Genomic DNA, 12,500 nt, shown 5'->3' with positions numbered 1-12,500 from the left:
CTTTAGAGAGTTCGTATGATTTTGTCTAACTTATTCTTGAACTCGTTTACCGTGTTACTGTTTACTACATCCGCTGGAAATCTATTCAAAGTATTTGCTAATTTGTATGTAATAAAATTGCCACATTGAGTGGTGTTGCATCTTTTCAATTCCACTTTGCATCCGCTACCTCTGGATTGATTTGTGCTAAGCTTGAATAGATTGCTGTAATCTACATTTGTTATTCCTTTAAGAATTTTAAATGCCTCTATAGACTGTCTCCTTAGTCGTCGAGTTTGTAGATCAAATAAGTTCAAACGTTCAAAATGTTTATGGAAGTAATAAAAGCAATATGTACTGTAGGTATTCATATATTAGTCAGAGAGAGAGAGAGAGAGAGAGAGAGAGAGAGAGAGAGAGAGAGAGAGAGAGAATTCAAAATATTATTGGAAATAACACGTGTAATAGGTATTATTCTAACTATAAATATTTCTATTGTGATTATTTTCCTATTTTTAGGAACCCAGGTGAATTTGGTAAAATTCTTTTTATTAATCTTGATTCTTTCTCTCTAATACTCCGTATTTTAAACTATGGAAATCGTTTCAGGGTCTTTTATTAATTACAGGTTTAATAACGTCAATTTCTTAACGAATTCACAAGAATATCTGTGTGTCATATGAATGTAATCTCAAATGAATCAAAATATAGTTGCGGTGGCCTATAGGAAACGTCCCTGTCTGGTGATCGCCAGACTGGGGTTCGAGTTCCGCTTACAGTCGTTAGTTTCTTTAGTGTCTGCAACCTCACCATCCTTGTGAGCTAAAGATGGGGGTGTTTGGGAGAGCCTATAGATCTATCTGCTGAGTTATCAACAGCCATTGTCTGCCCCTCCCTGGTTCTGGCTTGATATATGGTCAGTTTCTAGGGCATTGTCCTGGTTGCTAGGGTAATATCACTGCCCCTTGCCTCTGTCATTCATGAGTGACCTTTAAACCTGTAATTAGCAAACATGTACATATGATTTTTGTATTTGTACTTTATTTTTCGACCATAAGAGTATTTTCAATTGTTAACTCCAAATGCATTTCATATTCCTACCTTATCAATCTCTCTCTCTCTCTCTCTCTCTCTCTCTCTCTCTCTCTCTCTCTCTCTCTCTCTCTCATCCTTGCGAATAAGACAATATATGGGGGCTATCTGAAGTAGCCAACCTTTTCTGTCTCATCACGCGCTCATTCTTCCTCATCTTCTTTTGTGAATGAGCAGGAACTGGTACAGTGGTGGTGATCGTGGGAGACGAAAACGACGTGGGTCCACGATTTTCTCGTCCCAAATGGCTCCTGACTGTGCATGAGGCCGTCTCCCTAAACACTACTCTGGCACTTCTAACTGTCGAAGACCCGGACATCACCAACCAATTTCTCTTTAAGGTCCTTCCTGGAAGCGGATACGGTTGGGAAAGGTTCCAGGTTGTGTCTGTGGGGAATGGAAGTGGCGCTTTGCAACTTTTGAAAAAGTTGGATTTTGAAGATCTCCAGCAAAGGGAAGGCTTCAGGTTTAAAGTTCAGGTGTCTGACAAGGTAATTCTATTTGGAATTTTGAAGGTTTTAGATACTCGATATACCTGTCAAATGGCAATTAGAAACGAAAAAATTATGAAAATTAGCATGTTATTAACATCCAATTTTTTATATTCCAACTAAAGAAATTCCTATTTTTCTCATAAAATGTTTATCATATATTTCATGATACCCGATATACTTGTCAAATGATGATTAACTATAAGAAATCATTATAAAAGGAAGGATGTTATTAACATCTAATTGTTTATATCCCAACTTAAGAAACTCCTATTTTTTCCATATTTTTTTTATTTTTTTGTTTCCTGATACTAAATATACTTATCAATTGACAATTAACTATACGAAATCATTATAAAACGTATTATGTTATTAATATCTAATTATTTATATTCCAACTAAAGACATTCTTATTTTTCTCATAAAATGTTTATCATATATTTCATAATACTCGATATACTTATCAATGGACAATTAATTATACGAAATCATCATAAAAGATAGTATGTTATTAACATATAATTGTTTATATTCCAACTAAAGAAATTCTTGTTTTTCTCGTAAAATGTTTATCATATATTTCACAATACTCGATATACTTATCAATGGACAATTAAATATACGAAATCATTATAAAACGTAGTATGTTATTAATATCCAATTGTTTATATTCCAACTAAAGACATTCTTATTTTTCCTCATAAAACGTCAATCATTTCACCAAAAGCCCAGGAGTTTCATGAAATGAATATTCCTTTCGCAAAATGACTCGACATTTCATGAAATGCTCAGGCTTTTTATGAAATGAGAAAATATGTAAAATGCATATATTTCACGGTACTTGATCTGCTTGTCAAATGACAATTTAACTATACGAAATCATTAAAAAATGTAGTATGTTATTAACATCTAATTATTTATATTTCAACTAAAGAAACTTCTATTTTTCCACAAAATGTTAATTTTATTTCTGTAATGACTCATAGGGAGAGACGGGCTTCAACGACTATGATCACCAAGCAGTGACTTCGGTCGTTGTTGAAGTCATTGATGACAATGATAACAGCCCATCGTTCTTCAGACGGATGATAAACCTAACACTGTCTGAGGATACATTGATCGGAACTGCGCTCGCAACTTTCACTGCAACTGACCAAGATCAGGTATTTCAGAAAATTAGTTACTAAGAGTATTTTTAAACTTCTTTACACATATGCGTAGTTAGTCATATGTTCCTGTCAGTTTTTATTCCTAGCACACGCACAAACTGCATATGCATATATATATATATATATATATATATATATATATATATATATATATGCATATATATATATATTATATATGTATATACCTATATATATATATATATATATATATATATATATATATATATATATATATATATATATATGGTGCAAACAAGTACAATGTCGTACTTCCTTGTTATCTTGAAAAGGTTCCACAATGATGTAAGACGTGTTTGAAAAATTGGTGTATATTTGTAGATATTACAAAAAACGTTTAGAGCTTTCGTCCATCATCTGTGGACTTGGTCACCAAGTCCACAGATGATGGACGAAAGCTCTAAACGTATTTTGTAATATCTACAAATATACACCAATTTTTCAAACACGTCTTACATCATTGTGGAACCTTTTCAAGATATATATATATATATATATATATATATATATATATATATATATATATTATATGAATATATATATGCATATACATATACATAATATATGTATATATATATATATGTGTGTATATATATATATATATATATATATATATATATATATATATATATATATATATATATATATATATTACGGCTGGCGAATTACATAAACTCCTGAGCTCCAAACTCACCTATTTATTTTTGCATAAATCTGTTACAATGGAATGATACCCGAGCTCTGAGAATATACGCAATTCCCAGACGGCAATATATATGAACACTGAATATCCAAAGGTCTCTTATGTAACACTCAAAACAAAACTGGGTGATTATTTTATAAGAACTATTCAAATATAACCTCTTACTTTAGTCAGGGATTATGAGCAAAGCCCTGTTAGGAAACATTGGTGATGGAAATAATACACACTTTACAAAAATAGATATATTGTATAAAAAGTTACAACAATAATACAGAAGAATTAACACCAAAAATGAATCCCTCGAAATATTAAATCTGAACTAAACCATAGACCAAGACAAGAAAATGTTACTCTATGAAAATCATACAATTACTTGTTTCACTGGAATTACTTTTTTATAAGAAATATTTAACTTTGATAATTAATGAAAATAGTTAATAATGTAACACTCTAATGATTGAACACTAAATGGAATTTACACAATGTGACTGTTACAGTTACGGTCATTTGGGTCACACGAGGTTACCGAACAGTTAAGCAGGATAAATACTCATCACTGTTGAACCTAAGTCACAGGGTCAGTTACAAAAATTTATATGACAACGTACTTACATTAACACACTACCCTTGATTTGCCCTTCAATAAATTCAGCCAACGTTTGAATAACACTATACGCGATAAACATTGGGTAAAAAACTTATTCACGTTTGAGAGGTCACACACTTGAGCACTTGAGAGGGGAGAGGGCTGGCTGACGTTGGCTCTTTCAAAGGAACAGGCTGGGTCTCTTCTGCTGCTTATGCATTCTTAGGGTCTATATATATATATATATATATATTGACTTAATTTGTCTATAATTTTCTAAATAGATAATTCTCAGTGCGTACGGGCAAGGTTTTAGCGGCGGGGTTGCCAACGTAGTAAGTTGAAAAAGGGACACTAACCTTGCTTCCGAGGCAACTCCTCTCTCTGGTAAGTCCGCCCACTAATCCTCGTAACATAAAAAAAAAGGAGTAAATCTAATTCGAGAATTTTCATGCATGTTCTAACTACGTGGAAACATAAAAGATATGTAATCCTTCGTTTTCATACCTCGTGTGTGTGATACAGCATACCTAAACGAGTTTACGTAAGACTTCGTAACAAAATATGTGAAAGAAAAAGTTAATTCTTAAAAAATAACGTAAATCTACATTTACTGAATTAAATGAAAATACAATTACATGAATGACAAAAGTCTTATGTAATTTACATACATTATTTAAACCTATATTAGTGGAACTCACCTTACATGCTGGCTATACACCTCTTAAATACAAAAATGAAATACATAAATAAAATGTTAGCTCTTATACAAGACCAGCTTCTTAAGAATATATATATATATATATATATATATATATATATATATATATATATGTATATATATATATGTGTGTATATATATATATATATATATATATATATATATATATATATATATATATATATATATATATATATAAACGTGTGTGTGTTTGCTTCATTAAAGACTGAAACACTTCCTGTTTCCTTTTTTTCTTCACTTTTCTTGTAACAGTTGCCATAAAATAGTAGTTTTTCAGTTGTATATAAAAATTGTATATATATAGTGTATATATACATATATATAAATATATAAATAAATATATACATATATATATGTATATATATATATATATATGTATATATATATATCTTGAATCTTCATTTTAGGACTTTTTCTCTTTAGCGGAATATGATGCATAGTATAAAAAGATTGTTGGTGATAATTTATGTATGTATATTAAAGGATAATAATGAAGCAATTGAAGTCAAAATAATGAGAAATTCCATGTAAAGAATTTTTCTACATATTATTTCTTTAAAAAACTAGGGAGATGCAGGCGAAGTCCATTACACGATAGAGGGCAGCACTGACCCCAACCGCCAATTCGCAGTGGATTCCCAGGGCATCGTCAGACTTCGACGGCCTTTAGATCGCGAAGCGTCTTCTCTCCACAAGGTAGGAGTGTTAGCCGTGGACGGAGGTCATCCTGCTCTGACGGCCACTGCTTCTCTGATCATCACCGTCACTGACATAAACGACAACGCGCCTCACATTGCAAATCCTGATGGCATCTACTTGCCGGAGAATACAGGGCCAAGACACATTGCGAATCTGCGGCTGGATGATGCTGATGATTGGGCGTTGGGACATGGGCCGCCTTTTAAGGTTTCCCTGGATAAATTTGCACCGAGTGACATCAAGAGTTCTATTTTGACATATTTCAAGGACGGTGAGTACATCCAAAGTTTTATTTCGTATGTTTTGATAAATAATTTTCGTACTGATTGTGATTTGCTAAATAATTTTCGTACTGATTGTGATTTGCTAAATGATTTTCGTACTGATAGTGATTTGCTAAATGATTTTCGTACTGATTGTGATTTGCTAAATGATTTTCGTACTGATTGTGATTTGCTAAATGATTTTCGTACTGATTGTGATTTGCTAAATAATTTTCGTACTGATTGTGATTTGCTAAATAATTTTCGTACTGATTGTGATTTGCTAAATAATTTTCGTACTGATTGTGATTTGCTAAATGATTTTCGTACTGATTGTGATTTGCTAAATAATTTTCGTACTGATTGTGATTTGCTAAATAATTTTCGTACTGATTGTGATTTGCTAAATGATTTTCGTACTGATTGTGATTTGCTAAATAATTTTCGTACTGATTGTGATTTGCTAAATAATTTTCGTACTGATAGTGATTTGCTAAATAATTTTCGTACTGATTGTGATTTGCTAAATAATTTTCGTACTGATTGTGATTTGCTAAATAATTTTCGTACTGATTGTGATTTGCTAAATGATTTTCGTACTGATTGTGATTTGCTAAATGATTTTCGTACTGATTGTGATTTGCTAAATGATTTTCGTACTGATTGTGATTTGCTAAATGATTTTCGTACTGATTGTGATTTGCTAAATGATTTTCGTACTGATTGTGATTTGCTAAATGATTTTCGTACTGATTGTGATTTGCTAAATAATTTTCGTACTGATAGTGATTTGCTAAATAATTTTCGTACTGATTGTGATTTGCTAAATAATTTTCGTACTGATAGTGATTTGCTAAATAATTTTCGTACTGATTGTGATTTGCTAAATAATTTTCGTACTGATTGTGATTTGCTAAATAATTTTCGTACTGATTGTGATTTGCTAAATAATTTTCGTACTGATTGTGATTTGCTAAATAATTTTCGTACTGATTGTGATTTGCTAAATAATTTTCGTACTGATTGTGATTTGCTAAATGATTTTCGTACTGATTGTGATTTGCTAAATAATTTTCGTACTGATTGTGATTTGCTAAATGATTTTCGTACTGATTGTGATTTGCTAAATGATTTTCGTACTGATTGTGATTTGCTAAATGATTTTCGTACTGATTGTGGTTTGCTAAATAATTTTCGTACTGATAGTGATTTGCTAAATAATTTTCGTACTGATTGTGATTTGCTAAATAATTTTCGTACTGATTGTGATTTGCTAAATAATTTTCGTACTGATTGTGATTTGCTAAATAATTTTCGTACTGATTGTGATTTGCTAAATAATTTTCGTACTGATTGTGATTTGCTAAATAATTTTCGTACTGATAGTGATTTGCTAAATAATTTTCGTACTGATTGTGATTTGCTAAATAATTTTCGTACTGATTGTGATTTGCTAAATAATTTTCGTACTGATTGTGATTTGCTAAATGATTTTCGTACTGATTGTGATTTGCTAAATGATTTTCGTACTGATTGTGATTTGCTAAATAATTTTCGTACTGATAGTGATTTGCTAAATAATTTTCGTACGGATTGTGGTTTGTGTGTGAATGTGTACGTGACTGCCGCCAGTGCGTGCGCATATGTAAAGAAGAAAAAAAAATAAAAAAATCATCATTCAGTTTATCAATAATTCATAAAAATTTCATACGTGAATATGAAGAATCTTTTGTGATTTCACATATGACTTACGATGACTATAGTTAAACCAAAATTACTAAGAACTTGTAGCAAATTTAACATGTTCCACTCTTCCCATATTTCATTCATAAATATTGACGTAAGTTAGTATATTAAGTGTAACAGACACGTCGCCACTTCTCCATACCAGATCGTCCATCAATCCAACAATTATTTGTCCGTTTCATCTACGAATTAATATATTCATGTTAATTAGCAAATTAAAGCGATAAGGTCATAGAAAAATCGCCGAAAAAAAATTAAAGTAAATTATAATTATTTTATTTAAAACAGAGACTTATACTGTATATATCTCAATGAATATTCTCCATTACTATATAAGAAAAATCCTGTGCATATGTAAATATGACAGAAACTAACATTAAAGGCATATGAATTTTTTTAAGGCATACGTTTATGTATATTGTAAATAATATACTAGCCAGCGCAGTGTGAGAAGTTACGTATAAAACATAAATGAGCAATATTGAAAAAATTATAGAATAATATTACGATCAGCAACAACGTTAAATTAGGAGTATAAAAGTTATGAAACAAAACTTTTGTTAACATATTCAACAGAAAAACATTTGCAACAAGTTTAAACTTCTGAAGTTTCAACGATTGAACTGCTCTATTACACACATCACTCCACAATCTGACCAAAGGTGGAATAAAACTTGTAGAATACCGTGTAGTACTGATTATATATATATATATATATATATATATATATATATATATATATATATATATATATATATATATGTGTGTGTATACAGAGAGAGAGAGAGAGAGAGAGAGAGAGAGAGAGAGAGAGAGAGAGAGAGAGAGAGAGATATTATACTACCATAGAAGTCTGTTACTGGAAATCAAAGTACAGTGTACCAACCGTGTATCACACAATTGTACATAATTACTTTTGTATATAATATGCTTGTATCTTCGCTCTTCCCTCGCACTAAAACGAACATGAAAATTCATGTCTGCTGTTTTGCTCTGAACATTGTCTGTCTCTCGATCATGTTATGTCCTGTTGCCTTGAGGTTTTGTATATAAAGAAGAGTGTTCCTTAATATATAACTCAGTTGATTGCACCCTGCCTTTGAGTTCACAACTCCTCTCTCGGCCCGTCACATTGGTGATTTTCATGTTCGTTTGAGTGCGAGGGAAGAGCGAAGATACAAGCATATTATATACAAAAGTAATTATGTACAATTGTGTGACACACGGTTGGTACAACAGTAATTATATTTAGGCTACACAGTAAAGTACATAAATGTTGACCTGGCGAACTTCCAAATCTGCGACAGTATTGTCTGGGTGAAGCTGAGCATTATTTCTTATAGATAGGCAGCAATATCTCTCTTTTTGTGCATAATATCTTATTGTGATAAGATATGGTAGTCTATTTGCTAAAATAAAAAAACTCACCATAGCCTAGCTTTACTGTACTGAACAAGAAATAAGAACATTCAGATCTTCATTTTCATACCGTCTATTTTCTTAAAGACTCGTTTATTTCTTTAAAGAAGGCGCCGAACGCGGTGGAACGATCGTTCTCAAGTCTCTGGTCGCCATGGATCGCGAAGAGTCAGCCACCAGGCTCGTCCCCTTGGTGTTGTCAGATGCGGAAGGACGTACGACTACTGCAACGGTCACCATCACTGTGGCTGACGTCAACGATAATCCCATGAGACCTGCAGCGAAAACGATCAACGTTACGAAATATTCTGTAAGTGTTGCTCTTGTTTTCTCTTTAGGGAAGGTTTCGTCCTTTCGATGTTTACCGCTATAACATTGTGATTGTCCTTTATTTTTCTTTTATATCAAGGGATACATTTGACCCATATTATCAATCTATACCCTCCCTTAATCTTCTATTATCCCCGTCTTCTTTTGCTTTAGACTTTGCATTATTTGTCTATGTGGTCGTGTTATATTTCTATTATCTATTTGTATTTGATAAGTGAGAGGATTGGCAATCAAAAACCAATCTGTTTCGGTAAATTGTTCATAATAAAAGGTATCCATTACATTTCACAAGACACTCCATATCTCGTTCATGACATGTGAACCTTTGCATTTGCCGAATGCGTAACTCATATGTCGGCTTGTCTGGTCTTTGTACTTTAAGAGGCTAATATTTCTGCTGATCTATGAAAGTTATTAATCTTTGACAAAATGTTTGCAAAACTACATTGGATTTACGTTTTTGTTTTTTTTTTTTTTTTTTTTTTTTTTTTTTTTTTTTTTTTTTTTTTTTTTTTTGCTGTTTCCTCATGATTAACAATTTGCGTATTCACCATCTTTTTAGATAATTTTGTATGATCAGTGTTTCTTCTGAAATTTCTGTACATAATACAACCATTAGGAAAATGCTCATATTCCATTCCTCGCGCTTGGGTAAGTACCCTTTGTTAGGTTAGATGTTTTTTTTTTTTTTTTTTTTTTTTTTTTTTTTTTTTTTTTTTTTTTTTTTTAATACAAATCGTTATTTAACACTCTCGGAAATAAACATACCTGATTTTTATAGACGGCATCACAATAGTGTCTCGAGCTATTTACCATTCATTGCTTAATATGGCGCAGTGTATGCTAACAGCTACATTATTCTAATTGTGTATCATACTAGGTGTTCAAAAAGTTTCTCTGTAGTAAATACGCGCCTGGTGTGACAACAATAGCAAGTAGTGGGCCGTTAATGCTCACTGAGGAGAGACTTTCTGAACACCCTGTATATTTCGCATTCCATATCTAACTGCTCATTATTAGATGTGTTATTCAAGATTTACGATATCATAGAAAATATCTATATAGAAATAAAGTAGAAAACTGCAGGCTCTATATAAAAATGTACTAGATTCAGTGTACACTGTCAAGTTATCGTAAAGAGAATACAAGGTAACTCAGCTGATCCCTGTCTTTGTGAAAGGTGTACCGTCTGACTATATATTAGAAAACAGTAGGAAAATGTGAAATTATACTGGCAATTCCTGGACTTAAAGGTTGGTGCTAATGTGTTCTAAACAATTGAACCTCTGTCAGTATGTCAATGTATTTTTTTTTTTTCAGATGAATCATTAGCCTGCAAAACATATATATTTATTTCCCTTTTATTGAATATTCAGCATCAGTTTTATCATACATCCAGCTTGGGCATTTTTCTATTTCTCAAAGAAATATATAAAACATTCTAAGTAGCGATTTAACCCTTTAAATTAACTTTTGAACGACAAAGTGGATGAATAATTTTCCTCAGCTTCTTTTGAGCATTATCCTGGCCAAATCAAAGCATTTAGATAGGCATCTTAGTCTTGTGATGAAACAGGAAATACTCCAGCCATATTAATTGAATGGTATTGACTTTCTGTTAATGGGCCAAGGTATTGGTTAATTACCTAATTCTTTTACTGCCTATGCAGTGTCGTCTTTACTTTTAATGTAGGGCTATGTTATTGGGTTTCTGCTATGTTCTTTTTTTTTTTCTTATAAATAATCCCTCTATCTCCAATTCCTTTTGATTCCTTCTTTAATTTCTTAGTATGTTAATTTTCTTACTGAAACTTAAGGGTTTCTAGTCTATAACATTTTTAGTAAAGTTAGATCAAAGGATAAAATGAACACCAATATCTTGGTCTTACTAATACTGTGTGCAACAATGTATTTTTGTTTGTTACAAATTAAACATTCAAAATAAGTGAAATACATTGGCATGTTCACTTTTGGTATACGTACAGTTGGTCGCCAGACTATTGGTCCCCGAACGATTTGTCCCCTGACAGTAGGTGAACGGACAATTGGTCCAACAGCCGTTTTGTTTGTCTAGTGTTGTCATATGAGAGACTTTCTTTGTTAATAGTCAACCAGATAATCACTTAAGAAAGAGTGATGCTAAATGAAAAAGATTATATTGATGGTTAACTAATGTGGGTTTCAAAGACAGTGTCAACAAGTATTTGGGCAATAACTCTGTTACGTACACTTGTGTCAGCACGAGATTTTGTTAATAGTGTATTACACTCAGTGAGATATTTAAAAGTATCTTGAATCAATAAATGTAGAAAATAAAAACACCTTTTCCCCGTACTAAGAGGTAAAAACTCGGTTTTTTCAGAAATGGATACAAACCAAACACTATAAAAACGTTACACCTCCCCTCTCTCTTCCCTCGCCTGCCTTCCCCCTCTCTTCTCTTTCTGAGAGTCGTTTCAGTTTAAACTTATTGTTTATGATTTTATTTCATATATCTATCTAATAATTTGTATTGTTTATGTATATATATATATATATATATATATATATATATATATATATATATATATATATATACTGTATATATATATATATACAGTATATATATATATATATATATATATATATATATATATATATATATACACAGTATATATATATATATATATATATATATATATATATATATATATATATATATATATACAGTATATATGTGTGTGTGTGTTGTGCGTGTGTGTGAAAAATTTTGCACATTGAGCCGTGTTTTTTTCATATTTCAAATAAGCCTTATATATTTCTACAACCAAGACAACCATTAATGTTCCGAGGTAGCCATCTCCACCTCCGTAATACAAGTATTGTATATGGCTGATGGCCTAAGTCCAAATAATGATTGCGAAGAACGTAACGAGGCACAAGTATAACACTCGCTTAACCATTAATCATAACGTCTGTCGTTCTACAACTCCATCATACATTCAGATATCTCTCACGCTAATAACCATTTACAGTCCCATAGTCATTATGAGAGAGAGAGAGAGAGAGAGAGAGAGAGAGAGAGAGAGAGAGAGAGAGAGAGAGAGAGAGAGAGGACAGGTGAGGGATAAAAATGAGGGGTCGAGGTGGAGGGAGAGGGAAGGCGGAGCTATTTTATATTTTGTTGATATTGACTTCTGGGTAATGGAGTTTTTGGTTCTTGGTACTGAGAAAAAAGTGTCTTTATTCTTTACAATTAATGATTCATGATTAGTATGATACTC

The 12,500-nt window shown here is 31.8% G+C and overlaps 1 pseudogene; it reads left to right on the top strand.

The window, feature by feature from the left end:
- The window catches only part of LOC137631745 (putative neural-cadherin 2), a 202,205-nt pseudogene that overhangs the window by 108,874 nt on the left and 80,831 nt on the right, over positions 1 to 12,500 (top strand).

Source organism: Palaemon carinicauda, chromosome 40 (genome assembly GCF_036898095.1).
Source record: "Palaemon carinicauda isolate YSFRI2023 chromosome 40, ASM3689809v2, whole genome shotgun sequence".
NCBI lineage: Eukaryota > Metazoa > Arthropoda > Malacostraca > Decapoda > Palaemonidae > Palaemon > Palaemon carinicauda.
This window is presented reverse-complemented; position numbering and strand designations above follow the sequence as displayed.